The following is a 19,344-nucleotide window of genomic DNA, read 5'->3' as shown; positions in this document are numbered from 1 at the left end:
TAACATAATGTTTAAAACACCAAAAGGGGTTCCCGCCCCAAAATGGGTTAATGGTTAATGTGGTTAAACGCTAACGTGACATGGATGCGTTCCAGGTCTCAATGGATTAAGGGAGTTCCTCATTGATCAATCACTGTCAGTCTGGCTGCTCTGTAATTGTGCTGTGGACTAATCATGACTGACGTCTCATCCTCTCTCTGTCACAGGTCTCAGGAGAGAGAATGTTCCATGACTTTCACACCTTCAACCTCAAGGTAAGGCTCTCCAAGGATTTAACTATACTGCCTTCAATGGTCTGTCGTCAGAGCTGCCTGGGCTTATGAAGTGCCATGACTTGATTTGAATGATATGTACAGAGAGAGGGACTTGATTTGAATGATATGTACAGAGGGAGGGAGGGTGGGCAGGCGAGTGGTGAGATGTCCATATGCAATGTTTGTAAAGACTTCAGTCCAGGTAATAAGGGGATATCAGTTTCACTTCCCTGTATCCAAAATAGAATGTGGTATAACGGAACCAAAACCTAGTACTGTAGCGTCAAGTAAGGCTCCAATCCAATATAAGATTGGAAAATAACAAACTATTGATCGTCCAAGAGAGTTCACCTCAAGCGATCATGGGAATTAACGCGCGTGTAAACAGTCAACAACTAGCTGTAGTGTCTGTGTGCATTTTGCAGTGCCAACCAAATGTGGGAGGCTCACAGAATTTGGATGAGAAAATGTTTGGAGACGTGGGCAAAGACAGGTTGTCCGTTCTTCAGCGAGGATTTAATCTCCCCAACTCTGCTCTATTCATATGGTTACATGTCTTGGAAGATATATATGGCTTTTTTTTGTTTTGTTTTTACAATATGACAAGCCTTTCCTCCATCGCAGCTGTCTAGCGAACGAGAGAGTATTTTGCAACGAACCCATTTAAACCAGCTTGTTGTTGTTATTTGCGGTCGCCATATCAATCAAGTACTCAGCTCGTGGGTCCACAAGCTGGACCATCCAGATTTCAATGTAAATATCAGCATAATAACAGGTTTGAAGTGATCAGGGTGGCCCTGATGAGTCTGTGAACAGTTGGGAAGGTTTAAGATTGAATATTTAAACAGTCAGACACATCTGGACAAGACTAAAACAATTTATTCCATAATATTGAATTGCATTTGGCGGCGTGGTTCTGCTCCCTCGATGGTCTCTAGAACAATCAGTGCAAGCCTGACACAGACAATGAGATCACAACCTCCCCTGGAGCAGAGCCTAAATATACACATTTTATTACATGTGCATGATAATAGACATACGAACCCCTCACAGGGCAGAAACTAAAGATAACACGGCAATGAAAATAACATGACACGATGCATATGAACCCGCACCGAATGACATGCTGACATAGAGAAGACCTACATGCTACTAAAGGACGAGACTGGGGAGGTGGAGGGAGTCTGTTCACTGACGAGCTGTCATTGTGGCAGCGGTGAGATATGTGGAGTGAGTGAGTGAGACGGTTGGCCTTATTTAGAGCACGGCCGTATATTATGATTGGACCGGCTTGGAGACCGGATGGACTTCCTTGCCTGCCTGAAGTATAATGCTCCATATATTCTATTCTATATTGTTCTGTTGAGTTCTGTTCAAGACCTCTCGCCAATAACCCCTCACCTATTGTAGGTGGGATGGGGAATTGAACATCTAACCGACGTGACAAGCCCTTTGTAGCCCTGTTCTCTAATGATATTTTATACTTTATTATACGTGGTGTTGCGCAATGTGCTGTGAAAGTAGCCGATCTACAAGCCCACAATGTGTAGCGAATAGCGATGCGACTGTAACACCTGGGAATCAAACCTGGGTCTCCCGTGTGGAAAGCCAACATCTTAACCACTGAGCCAAAGGAATATCCCTATGACTCGGAGGAGATATTAGACTTTTAAGAGATCAGGCTGAGGTTGTATTTATAGTGACATGCCCAAAATTGGGACACTAGGGTTCAAATGGTTATGGTTTGCAACAAAGTTCCAAAGTACAGTATATGTGATTTAAAAAATAAGGCTATGCAAATACAGAACTTTCAACAATGGACTAATTAAAGGTAAGCAAAGTGGAAATATGTTGTTCAGTTAATATCATGATTCAGTAAGCACCCGGTTTAACACTGTAACCAAACTAGATTTTTCTCTTTGCATTTGATTAATTTCATTTCATATGAAGGAGAGGATGAGAGCTAAAATGAGGTAGCACTTGCTGAGATTGTTATTCTGAAATGTGTGATTCTGAAAACTGTAATTCTGTGAAATTAAGGCTTCAAAGTTTAGGATTTTCACACTTCTTCATCTTGAGGGGAAAAGTAATTTCAGCTTTGAATGTTCCCCAACAAATGAATAATGGTGAATACATCAACACCACCAAAAACATATTAAAATGTAATATCCAACTACCATGCACCTTCATCTGTCTGACAGCTCTCTCCCTCGCTGTTGTTTTACAAGAATTTAATCAAATGTAACAAAATATATTTACTTCTGCCTGACCCCTCTCCCAGAAATCACTGCATCTGTATACATGAGCTCAAAGTGAGAAATTCACAGCCAATAGCAGTTTTGACATTTAGGTGAAGGTAAATGATAGATAATAATAACTTGGATATTCTAAGGGCCCTATTTTGGGGGCAGGCAGATTGACGTGAGGCATGCAGTGAATGGGTAAATTGACAGTTTCTGTAGGCATGTTTTTCCCCCGCCTGTGTGGGATTTTGGGAACTCGCCGTGCATTGGCGTGGGAGGAGAGGTGCACTAAGGGGTGGGTCATATTGTAAATCAGCAATAGCACTGTAATGTTGGCATCAACCAGGACCAATTTCGCCGCTGTCTGCCAACTACCTGCGTATACCAGGTCTACTGGCATAGAGTGAGGTGGTGCACACTCATTTTATCTTCAGCACGCTTTTATGCCCAAAATATGTGCTTCTAGCCAGATAAAAAGTCTTGCAGGCAGCATATGTAATGTGCAGAGGTTGGACATGGAGCTACAGCAAGTTGAAAAGCTTTGCCATCACTTGGGATTGGATGCACAGCTCCCATTTCACTAGGACATACATTTTTGAAGGCAATTACAGGCAAACCGCATGGAATATCAAAACCGTGTTTGATGCTGCTATGATGTTATCATATGGCTCACAAGATTAATTTATTTTTCTACATTTGGTAAGAAAAAAAACAACTTTCTGCGACTAAGTGAAATGTCTTCTTCTGGGGGGCTACACTGGGTACGGAACCGTACCGTGGGCGGAACGGAACGGTGGCTCCATCGACAATTCGTCCATCCCGCGGAGAGTTCCATATTTACTGGTTTTATTTTGTCTTCCTCTGAAGGCGAGGCGAAGGGCTGCGTAACCCCCTGCGTACACGGGGACAAATTGAGCACAAATAGAGCACGCGTTAAAGAAAAGATTCACACGCAGCCTGCGCACCGCACCCACGCTGGGTGTAGCCGGGTTGTATAACCAACATTTGAAGTGAACAGACCTCCTGACCTGTCTAGTTGAGTAAGTAGCATTATTCTGTATTTTAGCAAACTGCTGTTAGTGTAACTCTAAGTGCTTTTGTATTAGTAGTATATTATTAGCTTGTGTAGTAGTCAGTAGTTTATAGTTGTATTGTTTGTGTTCAAACAGTAGGCTAGTAGACTAGTTTAATTAGTTTCACCCTGTAATAGGCCACTTGATAAGTAGTATAGGCCACTTGATTTCCTTGGGAAGTGTGAAGTGAGTGCTTTAGCCAGCACAACTCAAGGGTTAAGTAGCCAGGCTGGGAGTATTCTCTTCAGTGTATAACCAACATTTGAAGTGAACAGACCTCCTGACCTGTCTAGTTGAGTAAGTAGCATTATTCTGTATTTTAGCAAACTGCTGTTAGTGTAACTCTAAGTGCTTTTGTATTAGTAGTATATTATTAGCTTGTGTAGTAGTCAGTAGTTTATAGTTGTATTGTTTGTGTTCAAACAGTAGGCTAGTAGACTAGTTTAATTAGTTTCACCCTGTAATAGGCCACTTGATAAGTAGTATAGGCCACTTGATTTCCTTGGGAAGTGTGAAGTGAGTGCTTTAGCCAGCACTCCTGGCAGACGATTAGCAATCAGTTGGATTGGCCTTATACCACCAGGTGAAAGCGTCAGCTGTTAAGCGGCGTCCAGCAAACGAAGGCCAGGCGAACAAAGGCGACAGGCGACTTTGTCAAAGTCCGACTTCGTCACTGAACGACAAGCTGTAGCATTGATTAGTGACATATATAGTAGTGTGATAGATATAGTAGTGTATTGTAGTATATGTTTAGTGATCTACAATGTGTTTTCTTCCTATTCCTGTCCTCTCTTCTTCCTGGCGGTCGCACAAACACTGGGTTACACCCAGATGTCGCGGCACAACTAATCTCATCTATCCTACTCTTTCAACTCACGTCGAGCAAGTGGTAACGGGAGGGCTTTGGAATTGCCACTCGGCTGTGGTGGAAGGCAAATCTGCTTTCATCTCAGCTTACGCATCCTTGCTCTCCCTTAACTTTCTTGCTCTGACTGAGACCTGGATCAGACCAGAAAACACTGCTACGCCCGCGGCTCTGTCAGATGTGTACGCTTTCTCTCACACTCCCAGAGCCGTGCGGACAGGTGGTGGGGTTGGTCTGCTCATTTCCAGAAAATGGAAATACTCCCCTGTTTCACTGTCACTATTCTCTCCTACCTCATTTGAATTTCATGTGGTCACTGTTTCTCATCCAGTCAAGCTCACCATTGCAGCTGTTTATCGCCCACCGGGCCCTGCTGGTGGCTTCCTGGAGGAGCTGGACCATCTAGTCTCCCACTTCCCTGTCGATGGCTCTGGATTCATCCTTCTGGGTGACTTCAACCTCCCGACTGAGAAGCAGCTAGACCCACTACTTTCGTTTCTCGCCGCCTTTGACCTAGTTCTTTCCCCATCTCCTCCTACCCATGAGGCGGGCAACCAACTGGACCTGATCTTCACCAGAGGCTGCTCTATTGCTAACCTGTCTGTCACTCCTCTTTCCAGTGAAAAGGGTAAGAAACTCTCTGATCACTACTTCATGTCCTACTCTCTCTCTCTCTCCTCTCCCCCCTCACAGCCCCTCCCTACCCACATGATTTCCTCACGTCACAATCTTCGCTCACTTTCCTCCACTGATCTTTCCTCTTCTGTTCTCTCTGCTCTCCCTGCCCCTGAATCCTTTGCTCTTCTATCCCCTGATACCGCCACAGATCTTCTTTTCTCTACTCTATCCTCTTCTCTCGACCATCTCTGTCCCCTCACCACCAGGCCTGCACGCCAAACTCCACCTGCCCCCTGGTTGTCGGACTCAGTGCGGACTGAGAGACGGAGCCTGAGAGCGGCTGAGCGCAAATGGAGAAAGGGCAACCTCCCGGAGGACCTTCTCACCTTCCAATCTCTCATTTCTACTTTTTCCTCCTCTCTATCAGCTGCTAAAGCTGCTTTTTTCTGCACTAAAATTCAGGCTTCTGCTTCCAACCCTAAAAAACTCTTTGAAACTTTCTCCTCTCTCCTACAACCACCACCCCCTCCTCCCTCCTCGTCCCTCCTCCCTGACGATTTCGCCAACTTCTTTGACAAGAAGGTGAACGATATCCGATCCTCCTTCCCTCCTCCCCCGGCTGGTGCCCTGCGCACTGCCCACACCCGTCTGCCTGCCACCCCCCCCTCTCTACCTTCATCTACTCCTCTTCCCCCCCCCATCCCCTCTCTATCCCACTTCTCTCCCCTCTCCCCTAACGAGGTCCTTCTCCTTGTTACCTCTAGTCGCCCCACCTCATGCTCTCTGGACCCGGTCCCAACCACTCTGTTGCAGTCTATTGCACCTGAACTTCTTCCCTTCTTAACCCACCTTATTAACACCTCTCTGACATCTGGCTACTTTCCCTCTACTTTCAAGACTGCCAGAGTCACCCCCCTCCTGAAGAAACCGACACTTGACCCCTCTGAGATCAAGAACTACAGACCGGTTTCCCTTCTATCCTTCCTATCTAAAACTCTCGAACGTGCTGTCTTTAAACAACTGTCCTCCTATCTCCACCAGAACAACCTCCTGGACTCCAACCAGTCTGGTTTCAAAGTGGGTCACTCGACAGAGACTGCCCTGCTGGCAGTGACGGAGTCGCTCCATGCCGCTAGAGCGAACTCTCTCTCCTCCGTCCTGATACTCCTGGACCTGTCTGCAGCGTTCGACACGGTGAACCATCAGATCCTCCTCTCCACCCTCGAGGGGATGGGTGTCTCAGGCTCTGCACTCTCCCTGTTTGCATCCTACCTGACGGGTCGCTCCTACCAGGTGATGCTGAGAGGGTCTGTGTCAGAACCACACAGGCTCACAACTGGGGTTCCCCAAGGCTCGGTTCTGGGTCCTCTTCTTTTCTCTCTCTACACTACATCTCTGGGTGCTGTCATCCACTCCCATGGCTTTTCCTACCACTGCTATGCCGATGACACCCAGCTGATCCTCTCATTCCCCCCCTCTGATACCCAAGTGGAGGCACGCATTGCTGCTTGTCTGGCTGACATCTCGGCGTGGATGTCGACAAACCACCTGAAGCTCAACCTGGACAAGACCGAGCTGATGTTCCTCCCGGGGAAGGGCTGTCCGCACCGAGACATGGCCATCACCATTGATAATGCTGTGGTGACCTCAACTCGGACTGCGAAAAATCTGGGTGTGACCCTGGACGATCAACTGACGTTCTCGGCAAACATCGCATCAGTGACAAGGTCCTGCAGATTCCTCCTCTACAACATCAGGAGGATTCGCCCCTTCCTCACGGAGAAGGCAGCCCAGGTGCTCATCCAGGCTCTCGTCATCTCCCGCCTGGACTACTGCAACTCCCTCCTTGCTGGTGCTCCGGCATCTGCCATCAGACCTCTGGAGCTTGTTCAGAAAGCTGCGGCTCGTCTGGTGTTCAACCGCCCCAAGTTCTCCCACACAACCATCCTTCTCCGTTCTCTACACTGGCTCCCCGTAGCGGCCCGCATCCAGTTCAAAACCCTGGTGTTAGCCTATAGGGCAGTGAAAGGAACAGCTCCTTCCTATCTCCGGGCTATGGTCGATGCCTACACCCCTGCCCGACCACTTCGGTCTGCCACCTCGGGGCGACTGATTGCCTCGTCACTCAAGGGTCCTTCTGGCCGATCCACACGGTCACGACTCTTTTCTGTTCTGGCCCCACAGTGGTGGAATGAACTCCCCACTGATGTTAGGACAGCAGAGTCACTGCCCATATTTCGCCGCAGGTTGAAAACCCACCTCTTCAGGAAACACTACCCTTCCTCTCTGCCTGACCTACTTGTTGTTAACTAGTTGTACGAACGTTTGTTTTCTATTGTTGTATTGTTTATTGGATCTTGTTTAGTCGATACACTTAATTGTTTTAGCTCATGCTCATTTGATTTAGCTATTTTGTCTCATCCGGTTAAGGAAATAGGTAGCTGATATATTGCACTTTTACCTTAGCGCTAGGTATACTCTTGGTTGCTTGTTTTTGCAGAAAATGCACTAAAGACTTCTGGTGATTAGTAGTTTTTGTTCCCTACCTATGTTGAATACACTTATTGTAAGTCGCTTTGGATAAAAGCGTCTGCTAAATGACTGTAATGTAATGTAATGTAATGTTCCATTGATTACAGTGGCAGACTGGCAGTGCACCGTTGCGGACTCTGATCCACGGACAGAGCACAGCCAATTCCGTGCACAGTGTCGCCCGGCCCTTCCTCTGCGCCTCCCGCAATCATAGCTAATTTAATATGAATATTATTGATACGTGATACATCACATGACTCCAGGACCCCGCGTTGACCACACCACATAAGAGACCGTTGTTGGCTTGTCATGCCAGCTGCTCATGCACACGTGCACACACACCCGTACGCATGTGAACACACGCACATGCCTTTCTTTGATCAATCTGTCTTCCCTCAAATCTGTCTGTATCTGAATGTAACCAGACATAATATAAACTTCACCCTCTGACTTTTTGATTTATTGAATTCAATTAATCAATTTAGCATAAAACGGCAAACACCGTCTTCTTAAAGTGAGCGTGTATGCTGGCCCCTGGAGCTGGGGTTTATGCTAACAGCTAGCGGTAGAGTAACACCGGGGCTCCACCGGGCGCGTCAGCGTCGCGTCTCCGTCACCGTCAGGGAATGTTCCCTTTTTAATCAATGAAGGGTGGCTCCACTGCCCACGCTGCGTTGCGTTGCGTGACTGCATTAAAATTGCCCCGGTTCGTTTTTTGACGCACGCGACGGAGACGCAACACGTCCGGTGGAGCCCCGGCGTTAGAGTCAAAACACCACCAAAAGGCGTTCCCGTCCAGAATGTGTTAACACAATAATGTCACATGGGCCCTCTATTCCACGTGACAGATTCCCCTAAATTCACCCACTGTTGTTGACACATTGTGGCACATCACATCACATCAAAGGAGCTTTATGATGAAACAGGGCCATTATCTATAGGCCTATAACATCCTCCTCTGTCTGTCTCCATCATGTACAATTAACACCGACACAAAATCTGGATTAGATTTTTTTTTGTGTGTATATGACGTTTCTTGACATTCTCAGTGAAATCTTGCCAGAGACAGTCTGTGTGAGACTGACGTGTTAAGCCATTTATTCACATACTGGTCCTTTGTAGGGATTAGCTGGAGTGTTTTTAACAGTAGAGCCAAACCCCATAAATGACATTAGAGCTATTTCCCCCATGCTGTGCATCGCTACATATTTAACATTGCTGTCAGGCAGAAACCTTGTCTCTCCATAATATATCAACTTTTTTTGTAATGATTTTTGACGTAAATGAATGCCCAACTACAAGTGAAGTGAAAAATTAATATGCATAATGAAAATTGTCCAAACATTAACAGTAGGATAGCAGGGTAGCTTCGGCCTGGCGGAGACAAAGATAACCAGTCAAATACAGTGCAGTACAGTTGGAGAGAGAGCGTGCATAAGTGTCACATATTGTCTCTCAAATGTACAGTAGATCAAGCCAAGACATTGTGTACTGTACCAGCCAACATGGACAGCAGTCTTTCAATAGTCAAGTTGGTCAATCCTGGACCTTACTGTAATCCCAAAACATCTTTTCAGCCAGATCGGTTGTCTGGCTCCATTTAGCGTGCTCATTAAGGCAGGAGAGGTTGCTCAAGGTTGCATTTTTTCCATGGTATGAATGAATACATGGCACAGAATTTGCTGGGCATGTGAAATTGAAGATTTCTCTCGCTTGTAAAACACTGGAAGCCTGTTTGTGATGGATGTGGCGTGATGGAATGTGATGTAGCTACAATTGATTTACTCCTCCTTGTATGGCGTTAAGTAAAAGGTGAGCATTCAGTGCTAAAATTCCCACTGCCACATTTCAAAGGAAAATGCAGAATATGACGACAAAGAACAAAAAAAGGAAAAGAAGAAGGAGGACACCATCTGTTTAAACATTCTTTACTTCTCGCTGCTTCCATCTGGCTGAGTAGGTATTAAGAAACTGCTTTGATCAACAACAATGTGGCTTGACAAAACCAGTTAGTGGGAGTTGGGCTTTCAAATCAGGGCACCTATCACTCACAAGATGACCCTATGACCGTTCCATTCCAACATTTATAGCAAAATGACCACATGCAGCTCAGCCCCTCAAGCCCTCCTCAGTTTTCTGCTGCATAAGGAGAACTAATGTTGGCTGCATGTCATGTCATATTTTTTCTCTGCACAAACAATGGCTATACCAATGATTGATCCATTGATTTCCTCGTAACATTCCATGAATGGCATAGTTTCTGTGCAGCTGGCGTTAGACGCATGCAAATCCATCCCCACCGATACTCTCCATTGCCTCCTACAATTATCCACTGAAAAGGGAACAGCAGGGAAATGTATTATTTCCATTCTCTAACAAAGTTGCGGCTAGTGACTTTCCCATGTGTCACATTGATCCAGAGAAATGAGAGGGGGTTTTGTGCCGCCTCAACAAAATTCCAATTATGGTTCGAAATGGATGGCATAACAATGACTTGTATAAAATTTACTTGCTGTATATTTCCAAAATTACAACACTTCTTTTATTAATTATTTTCCTACAAAAAAACGCTATATGTTATGCTTGTCGGTTTCAAAACAAACAAAAACACGTGATTCTGTGTGCAAAAAGGCCTTACATTACAATCAGTCAGTTTCTAAAAGTATTTCCTGACTAAAAGTTTGCGAGCATTGGCATTCACTGTCATGGTGTCATGTAGATTGAGGTTTAAAATTTAAAATGCAATCAAGCACAATCACCGTGAGCAATCAGTTCCTCTTCATTTCACCTGTGCAAGCCCCCTGCCACAACCAGCCCATTAAAGAGAGCGTCTTATCATGCCCAGATTACGTTTTTACCTTGATTAACATCTATAGCCTGAGATTAGAATGCCCTGAGTGTGTCCTTTTTAACCACATGAATGAACCCTAGCGTGCCTTTTCTGGGTACATCAAACATTCAGCAAAAGTAAGCGATCATTCATTGAAAATGAATGAAAATCAACATTTGTCGAACAGCTATCTGCAACGATATTTGTTGTAGAGGGAAAAAGGAGTCCCTGCAGGGTGCCCCCTGGGAGACTCCAGTCAATGACAATATAGGTTTGATTGGTTAAAATGTAACGGTAGGCTGTTTGTCTTTAGGTTTGATTGGTTAAAATGTAACAGTAGGCTGTTTGTCTTTAGGTTTGATTGGTTAAAATGTAACGGTAGCTGTTTGTCTTTAGGTTTGATTGGTTAAAATGTAACGGTAGGCTGTTTGTCTTTAGGTTTGATTGGTTAAAATGTAACGGTAGGCTGTTTGTCTTTAGGTTTGATTGGTTGAAATGTAACAGTAGGCTGTTTGTCTTTAGGTTTGATTGGTTAAAATGTAACAGTAGGCTATTTGTCTTTAGGTTTGATTGGTTAAAATGTAACAGTAGGCTGTTTGTCTTTAGGTTTGATTGGTTAAAATGTAACGGTAGCTGTTTGTCTTTAGGTTTGATTGGTTAAAATGTAACGGTAGGCTGTTTGTCTTTAGATTTGATTGGTTAAAATGTAACGGTAGGCTGTTTGTCTTTAGGTTTGATTGGTTGAAATGTAACAGTAGGCTGTTTGTCTTTAGGTTTGATTGGTTAAAATGTAACAGTAGGCTATTTGTCTTTAGGTTTGATTGGTTAAAATGTAACAGTAGGCTGTTTGTCTTTAGGTTTGATTGGTTAAAATGTAACGGTAGGCTATTTGTCTTTATTTTTTGGCCAAGCTTTACTTTTCTTTACTTTACTCCCTCACTGATTGGTTACAGTAGGCGTGTGTTGGCTATATGACGTTTGCAGATCTGTAACTATATATGATCATATGATGTTGTCTATCTCAAAGCACAAAGCAACGTCAATGCACACGGCTAGCCTAAACTCTCCTCACCAGTTCTCTGCAATATGGTCTCTATACAAATCACATGATAGCAGATCACACATAGATACATGATCTGATCTCTATTTAAATCAAAAGGGTTTTTATAGGCAATGTTTGTGGAAAATTGTTTCTGTAATTAAAATACAGAAAGCCTTTCAACAACGTGGTAAACAATAAATGGAGGAGATCAAACTACTGTTAATACACTCAGTAGAGTTAATTAAAGGAGTACAGAGCTTGATTAGATTGTCTCTTTATAGCGTCTGCAATATTACCACGGCTGCGCATGGTTTGCATTGAGCTTGTCTACTTATTTAATCAGACAATCACACTATTAACTAAGTCTCTGCATATGCCCACGGTATGCATGCAGACACTTCACAACGTCCACAACCTATGTGTCATATTGTAATGCATGCTAATTCAATCGTCACTTTATTAACGACAACAAACCCAGCAGCAAAATTGTCTTATCAAGAGCCGTGCTACTTCCTCTGTTTATAACCACAGGATATCTAGCATCAGCTGAGGCCATTTGTGGGCTGGCAAACCCAGCACACGCACGCACGCACGCACGCACGCACGCACGCACGCACGCATGCACGCACGCACGCGCACACACACACGCACGCACGCACACAGAGGCCATATTCCAGACATAAAGCACCGTATCGCTGCTCATAGAGGCATGGAGAAGTGAGAACAGTACTGTCCTGATTCATCCCCAGACACATGTGTCCAATACCCTTAAAACTGTGATCCTTTAGCTGGGGAAATAGGTCAGCCATGAATACCTGACTTCTTCCATCTCAGAGAATCCCTGGGTACGTAATTAATTAGGAGACCATAGTCTGAGGGAAGTGCATTTAGTTGGTGCTATACTCCCCCACACATGTAGACTTGCGTCAAAATGTGTCTCACTTTTGATGAGGTAAGGTTGTTGTTGTTGTTGTTGTGTGTTGGAAAGAAGAGAAAAAAACAAAAACGTTTGTACTGATCACTGGAGGGCACAGTGATGCCAAGTTGGCCACCTTTTAGACTCTGAATCACCGAGATTGCACCACCATGATTGCTTAATTAAACGCTCGTCAGTGTAATGACTTTGCTTGAGAGGGAATTAAATGTCTAAACGCTGCAGAGTCTGCGTTGAGCCGGAGAGAAATCGATGGGACATGGTGCTGGAACCCAAGGTGTTTTCCGACTTGTTTAGGGTGAGCCTTTTCTGTATTGATGCAGTCCGTCATTCGCTGTGTGCCAAAACCCCATTCTTCTTTGTCTCGCGGCATTGATTAGTGGCGTCCGACTAGTGTGCTTACTTTGTGCTTTGCTGAGAGAATCTCGCAGGAGGATTTATAACAGCTGCCTCACCACTCGCTGATCTATGGAATGTTGGGTTTCCTCTCATTGACGCTGACACAATGTACTCATTTAACTTATACTACAATCCCACACGTTTAACTCACTTATACTATTAGTTAGGGGTGTGCTGAAATATCGATATGGCGATATATATCGATACGTCCTCCCGCGATAAATAATCGATATTGATTATTAAAATATCGATATAAAAAAATAAAAAAATAAACTTTTTTTTTTTCAAACACTATTAATTTAGTGTTTGAGTGGTGCAACCACAATAGACAGCTATGTGTGTGTCCCTCCTTGTGTCCGAGCACGAAAACAGATTTTTTTCAGTTCCAAGTATTTTCTAGTTGCAGATATCGTGATATATCGTTGATGAAATTTCATACAATATATTGATATATCGCAAATATCGCAATATATTGAATATCGTGATATTATCGTTATCGAGGGCCTAATATCGCGATATATATCGTATCGTGAGGTACCCATATCGTCCCACTCCTACTAGTAGTATCCTTAAATTAGTTGAACAGAATTCACTTCTGTTAAGGATTTTATCTTTTTTTACCCATTATGCTCATAATACTGTATCGCACTGATGGTTTCTCACTGAACAGCATCACCCCGAGCATCCCTCCCTATGCCTGGCATCATGTCATCATTTGCAACATTCAGCGATAAAAGGTGAACATTCGCAGAGAATAGCAGATCTACAAGCTCACAACGCATAGCAATGTGGCGTGTGGTGAGCATGTACAGTAGAACGGCTATTTTTGCCAAAAAAAAGATAGACCCCTGGTGCATCCCGGTCAATAAGTACCGGTATTGTGCCGAATATAAGACGACTCTGATTATAAGACAACCCCCATTTTTCAAGAATCATTTGTGGAAAAGGAACACTGAATGTCAAATAATCTAGTCCCTGATTATAATACGACCCCGTTTTTTTAGGATATTTCCATTGGAAAAAATACTTATATTCAGTCTTATATTCAGGCCAATAGGGTATATGGTTTTATTGGTTAACACACTTTGACTTTGATGGTCAGAAATGGCCAGTTCCCTGGTATATTTTAGAATACTTTATACCCTGAAGTATAAAGGTCGAATGTAAAACAAATAATAATACCCAGAGACCACATGGAAACATTTCTAGAAGACAACTAATCTCACAAATATTTGAATGAACCCAAGACCTTTAGAAAGAGCTGAAGGAAGGACTACCCAAAAATGACAAGCGATTATCAAAGTGCTCCTGGCTATAGACAACTGTAATCCTCCAGATGTTGCCAACATCTTGGAAACATGAGAGGCAGAATTAGATCTCTCAACAATATCGGCTTGTCTGCCTCTATAAACCCCGGGCATTTAAGTCACAAAATTAAGTTGACCCCCCCCCATCAGAAAGCTTAAGGACATGTAACAAAGCCAGAGTCAGTCATATTGCTGCATATGCTTCGGTCTCATCTTCTACAGTACAGCATGTGTAATAAGTTCCCACTCTGACAAGACCACTGGGGCTAATAAGGGTTTTTATCTGCTTTTGATATTAGATATTAGCACCTCATCAAAGTTAAAGCCAGCGGTGGACTTTCCTTTTTCTTTTTTTTTTAATCCCAAATGTACATTAGCCTAACAATGTCCCAGAAAGAAACCTTATCAAATTCGAATTACAGTATGTCTGAGCTGAATGGCCAGAAGCTGCCCGTTAGACATGACTGTAGCAAAATGTAATTGCAACAAAAAAGTAAGTCTACGGAATTAACATTTTAAAATAATAATAATAATAAATAAACGTTGAGCTCATATGTTAAGAACACAAAACATGACATTTGCACAAAGCTTCCCCCCTGATCTTAATATGTATGCCTGTTCAAAAAGCATATTACGTTTTTAAAAAGCAACACTTTTTATTTGCTGTTTAATGTAATCTATAGGCTTCATTCGGGGCGGGGCCAGGGGGCATGCTAGATGTTCTTCATGTGTACAACATGGTGCAACAGCATTATACTGATGTCCTCTGTTCCAACTTCAATTTGTGTATACTGACATTTTGAACGGGATGAACAATGAACACCATGTTCAAAACCTAATACATTATGCTCGGAATGGCTATTAACGAGAGGCAGATCTCATAAACTTTGCGCTGGAAGTATACTGTATATATATACTTATTTAGTTACAGTATGTGTATTTCTCTGAAAATGTCGTTCAAGGTAAAGCCTGTATTTGGTGTTAGAGTGCAAAGGTTTTAGAATTCTTATCATCCCCTCGTGGCATCTTTTGTCAGGTTGTATGAAAAAAAGAAGATGAAATATTAACTGGAAAATATAGCTCCGAGAGATGGAAAATAAATTACTTCAGTGTGTGGCGAGGAAAAGAAGATTGTGAGATTTATCAAGTTGAGATGGAAATGCCTACTAAATCTGTGCCCCTACCTTGAAAAATTAAAGAGAAATCAAATGCCTCGAAGCAATCAGTGTTTGTGCATGCAACTGTGTGTGTGTGGGTGTGTGCGTGTGAGTGCGCAGGTGCGTGCAAGGGTGTGTGCACGGGTGTGTGCACTGTGCACGGGTGCGTGCGTGGGTGCGTGCACGCGTGGGTGCGTGTGTGTGTGCGTGCATGTTCATGTGTGGGTGTCTTCCCTAACAATCAATTGATGAATGTTTAAACATCCTCCTCATTCCAAGTAATATAAACAAGTAGTTATAGTGGCCATTAAACACCTGTTTTTGATGAATGACAAAAGCTATTATATAAATATAACAAAAATCTGAATCTGCTGTTAAAGTTTAGTCCCAATGTTGTACTCTGTAGCCTAGCTGTCCTCATGTGTCTCTTAACACTCAACAGAATGCTGAGTGAAACAGTCTGACTGGCAAAATCTATAATTGTACAGATAAGTGGACATGTTAGCTAGATAAAGGTTAAACTATCAGGGATATGTTCCCCGTCCGTCTAAAGCCCATTTTACACATTGGGCTGGAGCAATAGTGGGTAGTAAGGGGAAAAAAATACTGGCGAGTCAATATTGATTGATCCGGAGCCTTAGCAATTACCTCCATGTGCAGAAGACCATGTTAAGGTCACTATTATCTTAACTCATTTTACGGGTCAGCGGGCTGGCTTTCACTGAAATAAATTAATGGGGTAAACATGTTACCTCACCTTGATAAGATTTACGGCAAAGCGCAACATTGGTTTGCATATACACTACAGTAGGTGCAAGCTATATAGCACCTGTAATGACCCTTGGTATTTTGTCAAAAGCTGATTCATTTAGGTCATAAAATGTGGCATATCATCAAGAGAAATAACCCTGACCATGATAATGTCACAGAATGTCATCTGATAAATACGCCGGATGTATTGAATTGCATTATATATTTTATTATATTATTAAGTCTACTCGCATACAGTACATACTTTTTATTATGCTTTATGGTTTTTATTGGTGATTCAAACTTTTTGTAAGGCAGCAACATAATAATCATTAAATCTTTGTCATCTAATTTGTCATCTAACAAAATTAAATATGAAGGTTGTTGTATTATTAAAGGAGCATTCAGTGATTGGATGATTTGGAACCCCCCCCCCCCCCCCCCCCCCCGATCCACCCCGGTAACAAGATGTGCACACGCACTACAGTGGGGGGGACATGCAACAGGCCCGCCCCCACTCGATCATGTTTGGTGGAAGGCCCCTCTCTATCCTGATTGGATGAAGACTGGGCCACCTATAGCCAAAAACGAAACCTAAGGTTTTTTTTACCCCAGGGGTTAACTGGGGACAGGGAGGAACTCCTTATATGGTTAGCACACTCTATAGTAGGGAGGATTATCACAACAAAACAACAAAATAAGTGATATTTGAATTAAGTGAAATCACTGAATATACCTTTAAAGCTCTGTGCTGATGAATACCTTTATATACAGTAGGCTACTATTTGGCCTGTTTGGCAACTGTCGCCATTAGCAAACTCGTGGCAGAAGGAACTAATCATGTTAAACATGGCCGCCACTGTAGCTGCACTACCAGCCTTCCGTTGGATAACCTCGTCCAGCAACAAATCTGTACTTACATAATGTATAACAATAAGCCAAGATTAACATATTGCCCAAGGGTGTTGGTAATAAATGAGTGAATTACAATTCTGTTTTTTCAACCTTATCGCCATGTTTTTACCAATAGGATCAATGCAGATAAAGTCCATCAACGCTCTCTGTATCGTTGAAGCAGGACATTTTCTCTATCACTGGGGCAACACCCGTTATGGCTCAATAACCAAGCACTCATCGTGAAATTCTAGGAATTGACAGCCAGTGACCGATTAGTTTTATACTTACACCCATTTTGACCTGAGATCAGATTCTAAAAATGTCTTCTACATCCTGACAGTTTTCTGAAAAAGCTATGTTTCTATGTCAGTCGTTCTTCGATTTTTCAAAAATAGCAGACCTACAAGCTCGTAGCGTAACACCAAAAGGGGTTCCCGCCCAAAATGTGTTAAACCCATTTTAAACCATATCTTCATATATTATTTGGACCTTACAATGCTCATTATAAGATGGAACTGTTTTTCTGTCTACTCAGGCTGCGTTAAATTGGTGGTCTGTGGACAGTTCAAAAACCTGCCTACTGTACCAAGGACATAATTAATGAGCATTCCAAGATAATAGAAACTACAGCCTTTGTCTTACTGGAAAGTTGGCATGAATTAGAAGCCATAATTCAAATGTTTGGCCTGACAGCGTGTTGCGTGTTCGAGTCCCGTTCATGACGACCTTTGCTGCATGTCTCCCCGTCTCTCTCTCCCTCTTTCCTGTCCATCTTCACTTGATACTATCAATAAAGGCAGAAAAGCCCCCAAAAAAACTACTTACTTACAGTAAGTCGGTCTCTGGGTTTTATAACATTGAACCATTTAAAAGTATTAACACGAGCGTATGACTAAATAATAACTACCTTGCTCCATTGGAAGACATTCCTTTTTTGCCTGAAAAGTCACAGTTTTGGACATTCTGTACAAGGTTTCGACCCAACAGAACAGTGAGAAAGGCTCACATTTCAAACTTCAACTCAATGAGGACAACATACGGTAGTAACATTTCCACTTGTTCATTTACAGTAGCACAAAGTCTGAGGTGTATTCTCTCATATTTTGCATATGCTCATATATTTACCCTTTGATGTAGCATTCTCAGCGCACGGCAAACATTCCATCAGTGTTGCATGCATCGGAATTCGACCCTAGCCTTCGGGGCTGGCCTGGAAACAGCTCTCTTATTTTCTTAAAACCCCCAAATAAATTCAATTTCCAATTGCAATGATCTCCTTAATGAAAAATCAATGGCTCTCCCTGAGTGCCGGGGCTCCCATGGGGGCCAGTCGGAAAGATGAATTCATCAGTGGGCTGGGGACTGCACCCTGGGGGATGCCGGCGCATGTGATCAAACAGAATGCTACAGAGTGTGTCCAACCAATCCTCCATTATTACCCAACGTGTGTGCTTAATGTTAGCCCACGGAGGAGGGATGACAGTATTGATCTAATGAAAGTGCTATTTATATTCTCACAAATCCTCTCACCAGTGATTACAAAGGCACTTCACTGGTCAGCCCACTCTCAGTTTGGTGGGCGTATAAGCTTTACAGTATATTTGCCTCATATCTGTGTGTGGTGTTATTCGCACATGCTGGATTAGATCTTTATTACCGCAGGACATGTCCTATCATAGTGGATAAAGAGCTATCAAAATATAGACTGGCTACTGGAGATGTTTAAATTCATAGTAGCACAGTGTTGCTGAATAGTATGGCCTAAAGTAGCAGCATTGATGCAGACTTAAGGAAGACATTTTTGCCATGGGCGCACAAATTCGGTTTAACCCATTTAGACCTGACAGATTGAGTAATTCTCAAACTATTTCATGTCAAGCACCCCGAAAATTATATGTAATCGGCCTCTGACCCCATCTGAAAATGTGTAGTTCCAGGGACCTCCCAGAAGCAAAGATTTGAGTTAAAAACTTTCTCTGTGAAAGCATGTACTCAAAGATTTGCGCCACATTTTCACGATTTTTCTAAAATAGCAGATCTACAAGCTCGTAGCGTGGCACTCAGTGCCGTGCTACGAGCTTGTATAACAAGTATAACTTAATGCTTAAAACACCAAAAGGGGTTCCCGCCCAAAACGGGTTAAATCATTACGGGAGCTTTATGTCATCCCAGCAAAAGAGAAATCGCCGCTATTAACTTGTCATTTGTGTTCTGCGACTCATGAAATGAAACACAAGCATAAATCAAGGAGAACATTTTTGAGACAAAACCTCCAGTCCAGGTATTTATTATTGACGTGGCAAGTGCCTCAATCTCACTGCATATTGCATTGTCGGGCCATGCTCCTGTGAACAGTTCATAATGTTGCAGCTTGGGTTATTAATAACGCCACCACCTTGTCAGCAGCTAACCCTCCGATAAGGGGGACACAAGGTTGTTGTCA

At 43.1% G+C, this 19,344-nt stretch overlaps 1 protein-coding gene across 1 annotated transcript in view; it reads left to right on the top strand.

Moving 5' to 3' along the window:
• Window positions 1-203: 203 nt before the first annotated feature.
• The window catches only part of LOC306914187 (receptor-type tyrosine-protein phosphatase delta), a 306,809-nt gene continuing 287,668 nt past the window's right edge, over window positions 204-19,344 (top strand). The window contains exon 1 of the mRNA XM_079491139.1: window positions 204-254. The gene's annotated coding sequence lies outside the window, so the exon portion shown is untranslated. The remainder of the gene's footprint in view (window positions 255-19,344) is intronic.

The sequence above is a fragment of the Electrona antarctica genome, assembly GCF_951216825.1.
Source record: "Electrona antarctica genome assembly, chromosome: 21".
Lineage (NCBI taxonomy): Eukaryota > Metazoa > Chordata > Actinopteri > Myctophiformes > Myctophidae > Electrona > Electrona antarctica.
This window is presented reverse-complemented; position numbering and strand designations above follow the sequence as displayed.